This window comes from Dipodomys ordii, unplaced genomic scaffold (assembly GCF_000151885.1).
Source record: "Dipodomys ordii isolate 6190 unplaced genomic scaffold, Dord_2.0 Scaffold1115, whole genome shotgun sequence".
NCBI lineage: Eukaryota > Metazoa > Chordata > Mammalia > Rodentia > Heteromyidae > Dipodomys > Dipodomys ordii.
Genome location: NW_012268331.1, coordinates 6,970 through 12,871, shown reverse-complemented (window position 1 = coordinate 12,871; position 5,902 = coordinate 6,970). Strand labels below are relative to the sequence as shown.

Sequence of the window (5,902 nt, the reverse complement as noted above, 5' to 3'; positions counted from 1 at the left end):
AAAAGAAAAAAGCCGGAAGTGGTGTTGTGGCTCAAGTGGTAGAGCGCTAGCCTTGAGCTGAAGAGCTGAGGGACAGCGCCCAGGCCCAGAGTTCAGACCCCACGACCGGACCCCCCCCCAAAAAAAAAGTCAATGTGATGCATTATATGACAGTATTTTATTCTAGATTGTATACATTGTATGCATTGGGTAGAATTATGAGGAAGACTCTTGTTTTCATCCTTGGCTTGCACAACACAGGTAGTGATTAAATAAGCACCCACTGACTGATGACAAGCCTCTACTTGCTCCTGTTCCCCTTGGATTAGAATGCGCGCTCCCTCTCTCTTGCTCCTTCTGTCTCTCTCTGGATATACCCATATATACACATACCTTCTATGTATAGATATATAATATAGACTAATGTATCATATAATATGTAATATACATATTATATATTATAGATAGATAATCTTCTTAGGGTTTCCTTACATTAATGGCCTGGTTAACACTACTCAGGTACTATAGATAATGATTAAAATGACCAGCATGGTAGGCTATGTTACTCTGGAACTTCATAAAGACATCGCTAGTCTCTAGTGTAGCTGGGCACAGGCCATGCTGGTCCACCATGGCCCCCCTTGCATTTCAGTGAAGGCTGCTTCACCAAATCTTCTGATAGAGCAGTGGGTTTATAAGTACAGTTTTGAGCTGAGAACTCTTGGGTAAAGTTCAAGTGTTATAACAGTAGCTATAAGAGGATCTGAGTGGATTCACATATAGTATTTTATTTTGGGACTCTGAGAATTCCCTAAGACATAATACCAAGTTTACAAGGGTTCTTCTGTTTCTGAAAATAAGTTGTACAGTACCTAAATCCTCTTTCCATTTACATACATAAGTGAAACAATTCTCCTGATAAAAGGAAAGAGAGACAAACGTGTGGAGACAATATGCTAAGGTTCAACCAACAGAGGAATCTTGTTTTTCCTTCTTTTATGATAATTTCAAAATAGCTCCTTGTAGTGATATTGTGCAACAGATATTCTAGGAATATAAAGCTGCCCCTAAGGGCATGATATGCCTGGGTTTTCCAAAGCATATTTCATCCTTGATACTACATAAAATCATTTTAGATAATATACAATAAAACACGTATTTAACTTTATACTTTTATATAAACTAGTAAGATATTCATATATCTTAATAATTAAAATGTCTTGAGTATGATTACATAGGACAAGGAGAGAGTGAAAAGCATGCATTAGAAGTATGCGAAGATGGTCAAACAGAACAGTGTCATACAAATGACTGAGGATGGGAATGGCTGCACAGATCCTTAAGATCTGTGAGTCAATACTCCTAGTCTTTGGTGAGAAGAAAGACCAAGGAAACCCTTGATTCTTATTAGAGAAGCTCAGTAGGTTGTTATTGTTATGTGGGGGGGGGGCTGGTAGTGGTGGTGGTGGTGGTCAAGGGGCTTGAACATGGGACCTGGGTGCTATCTCTGAGCTTTTTTGCTACAGATTAGCACTCTGCCATTAGAGCTTTGGCTCCACTTATGGTTTTCTGGTGGTTAACTGGACACGAGTCTCACAGACTCTCCTATCAGGTCTGGCTTCAAACCATGATCTCAGATCTCAGCCTCTTGAATAGCTAGGATTACAGGTGTGAGCTGCGAACACCCAATAGCTTTTTAGTCTTTGAACTGCTGAATGAACTCATTTTTTCACTACATAAAATCTTGTAGAAGTCAAAGCAAAACACTAACCCACTGGAAAAACTTTTATAAAAATGTAACTTATTAGGAAGATTGAACCAATTATTTTAAAGAAACTTACATTTCTGGTCAATTAGTTCATCTCTCTGCACAATGGGGATAAAAAGCTGGAACAATAACAATAATACCAAAACAAATAAAATGAGGGACAGATATGAGTAATATCACAGGAGTGTGGGATTGTGGTTAATGGGAGAACACATGCTCTAGATAAAGGCATTCTTATTTAAGAAAATACAACAGTGGGGCTGGGAAGGTGGCTCAGTGGTAGAGTGCTTGCCTTGCATGCCTGAGGCCCTGGGTTCGATTCCTCAGCACCACATAAGCAAAAAGAGAAAAGCCGGAAGTGGCGCTGTGGCTCAAGTGGTAGAGCGCTAGCCTTGAGCTGAAGAGCTGAGGGATAGCACCCAGGCCCAAAGTTCAGGCCCCATGACCGGACCAAAAAAGAAACAAGAAAAAGAAAATACAACAGTGGTGGAGGTGGTTTTTTAAAATAAGAAATTTTATTTTTAAAAAAAGCAGCTTTTGGGCTGGGAAGATGGCTCAGTGGTAGAGCGCTTGCCTTGCATGCCTGAGGCCCTGGGTTCGATTCCTCAGCACCACATAAGCAAAAAGAAAAAAGCCGGAAGTGGCGCTGTGGCCCAAGTGGTAGAGCGCTAGCCTTGAGCTGAAGAGCTGAGGGACAGCGCCCAGGCCCAGAGTTCAGGCCCCACGACTGGACCCCCCCCCCCACAGCAAAAAAAAAAAAAAAATTATGTGCCTAACAAAACTAAAAAAATGAGGAAACCATGAAATATTATAAAAATGTAGGGGATTCTTATTTCAGAGATTAAGGTTGATACTGCCTTCCCCCTCTTCACTAGAGTGAGACAACCCAAGCTTTTGATTGTTTTCCCTGAAAAATTATACATTTTAAGTTGTCTGGAAAAGGACTGGAATCTTTTTGAAGGAGGGAGTGACTAGAAACATTGTAGCTCACGTGACCTAGTAAAGATTCTGATTTTATTTTTGCTAATATACAGGTATCTGAAAATGATCATAAGATATTTTAAAAAATCCCTAGAATGATTACAAATGCAGACGGCTTTCTGAAACAGTGAAGGGAATTTTTTCTGTATAAAAAAACAACAGAGGAAGTGGCGCTGTAGCTCAAGTGGTAGAGCGCTCACCTTGAGCTGAAGAGCTGAGGGACAGCGCCCAGGCCCAGAGTTCAACTCCCACGACCGACCAAAAAAAAAAAAAAAACCAACAGAGCTGGAAGCCGGTGACTCATGCCTGTAATCCTAGCTACTCAGGATGCTGAGATCTGAGGATCTTAGTTCAAAGCCAGCCCAGGCAGGAAACTGTGAGACTCTTATCTTCAATAAACCACCAGAAAACTAGAAGTGGCACTGTGGTTCAAGTGGTAGAGCGCTCAACTTGAGCTGAAGAACTTAGGGACAACGCCCAGGCCCAGCGTTCAAGCCCCATGACCAACCAAAAAAAAAAAAAAAACTAACAGAGACATTGATCACTAGCATGCTTAATTCACACTGTCACTTTAATAGAGTTTCTAATCAAGAAGAGAATGGAGAACAATAATAAGAATGACATACTTACAGAGATTAAAATGAATGTGCCCCAAACACAAGCAAAAAGGTAGAATGCACTAAGCTGACCAGATTCGTTGAATTTGCTGTGCTTCGTTTTGGAGAAGTGCATTCGTCTATTAATTTTCTAAAAATAAAAACAGCTATTAGTAATTAAGAGTAAATTATAAAATGTATTTAATATATGACTATAATAGCATGGACAGCTAGTGCTTTACAAAATATAGATTTCTAAGAATGAATACTTACATCCAACACATACTCTTGAATTATGGCATGAATAATTATCGCCACTAGCATGTAGAAGAAAACTGTAGCCAAATCTTTGATACCATAGTAATAAAGGGACGCTGATTCAGTAGCTTGCTCCTCTGAAGGCCAAAAAGGACACACATACACAAAAATATACATAAGATTATAAAAACAGCACTGAATACAACACAGTTATAGAAACAAACGAAAGAAGACTAACCCAGTTTTTTTAAAAAAAAAAAGGTCTCTAAAAACATCCTAATTTGTTCCTAGACTTCTCAAGTCTTAGGGGGCAATAAAAACTGAGGAGAATGCTATCTAAAGACCCAAAGCATCAGAAATTACTTACAAAGAGTTGACAAATGTTAGTAACACCATCACAGACCAAAAAACGGGGGACGGGGACCCCACTCATTAACCTGGGATTATCTCAGGGGTATAGATCAAATTGAGAAGAGTTACACTTGGTCTCTTTGCCTCTTTTCAGGAACTTTTGAAAAGTCCTACTTTCAAATGAAATACTACATTATCATTTTGGTGGAAACACTGACTTGATCTTTAGCTGACTTAGTTTCGATTTAGCAGCCAAAGCAGAGGCCAAGACTACTCAAAATTTTTAATGCTTACAATTGCTTTACTTTTTCAAAACAAATAATCAAATCTTGTGATTTGCTGACACTTGTTCTCAAGTTTTATGTGTACGAGTCTATTTAGGTAAAATGAATTTCTCTGGAATAATTAAATGTTAAAAGAACATGGTAGTTTTATATAATCTGATATCTGAGTAATCAAATATTTATACAATTACATATAACTGAACCAAAACCCCACTCAATGTCATGTACCTGGATTTCACATTCAAATTAAGAACCTTAGTTCAGATTAACTGCTTGAATATATTCACACTTAATTAACCAGATGTATCAATCTCTCACTCACACTAGTTATACTATATTCAACTACAGCCAGCTTCCTATAACAACTTGATTCTCACACTGCAAAGAAATAAAAAATTTTGAAATAGAAACATAAAGTATAGTTTGGAGGCAAGTACCTGGTAATTCCTAAAGTTTAATGACATTGTAATCAAAATAATTGCTAAGAGGTAGAACACAATTTAAAAACAGCAAACAAAATAATTATGTGTAATAATGAAGGCCATTTTAGATACAAAATATAACATATATATCAGAAAAACTGAAACAGTACATTGTGCCCATAGAAGCCTTAAGTAAAGGACACGGAAAAAAATTAATATATTGATTTAAAATTTTTTTCTTATTAATAGATTGGAAAAAGCAACTCATAAAGTTCTTCAATGGAATTTCATAGCTACTCACACACAAAAAAGAAGATAAACATTAAACATATAATATGGATTCTCATACAATATGGAGGACAAAATCAACCCAAATCAATAATCAGATCTTATATAACAAAACCATCAAAACAATGTCTGTCTCATTATGGGCTATGAGGATGAATGCAGAATCAAATATCTGTGAATACGTCCCAGTTTATTTAACTGAACTACTACAATAGGAAATTCTTAATGAACACTACCTACCTGTTGCAGGGAGAGTAACATTATACTGAAGAGTAACAAAAATGATAGATGCTTTTGCTGTTATCTAGAAAGAAAGAAGAAGAGTTTATAACCCTCAAATAAACCAGGTATAAAAACATTATAGATTTGGCTTCCAAATCTAAGAACTGAGGTATCCTAGACACACCCCCATCAGCTCAATGGGAGTGCCTCATGTTATGATAATTCTGTAATTTAAATTCTGCAATTTAAATGAGACTATGTAATTTGTCCCCAACTTTAAGTGACACTCTCTTGCAGTTACAGTAAACGACTTCACAAATGGTTCTCTACCACAGAACTACATAATGAACACCAAGCTCCCATCAACAAAGTTTTTGAATGTAATTTAATAAAAGCACAGATAGCATTTGAAATAACCATATCAAATATAGTGTCTAAGTATTAATCTCCCCAACAACTAATGTTTAAGTGACTTGACTATTAGTAAAAGTAAAGGGGCTGGGAAGGTGGCTCAGTGGTAGAGCGCTTGCCTTGCATGCTCGAGGCCCTCGGATCAATTCCTCAGAACCACATAAGCAAAAAAAGTAAAAAGCCAGAAGTGGCGCTGTGGCTCAAGTGGTAGAGTGCTAGCCTTGAGCTGAAGAGCTGAGGGACAGTGCCCAGGCCCAGAATTCAGGCCCCATGACCGGACCCAAAAACAAACAAACAGAAAGTGGAATGATAACTCAGCTTGGATAAATACACACACACACA

The 5,902-nt window shown here is 37.8% G+C and overlaps 1 long non-coding RNA gene across 1 annotated transcript; it reads right to left on the bottom strand.

Moving 5' to 3' along the window:
* Positions 1 to 3,351: 3,351 nt before the first annotated feature.
* LOC106001948 lies at positions 3,352 to 5,237 on the bottom strand. The gene is made up of 3 exons (XR_001175873.1): positions 5,168 to 5,237; positions 3,598 to 3,719; positions 3,352 to 3,475 (listed from the first exon to the last, which is right to left on the bottom strand). It is a non-coding gene; the product is annotated as an uncharacterized LOC106001948 (long non-coding RNA).
* Positions 5,238 to 5,902: the final 665 nt, after the last annotated feature.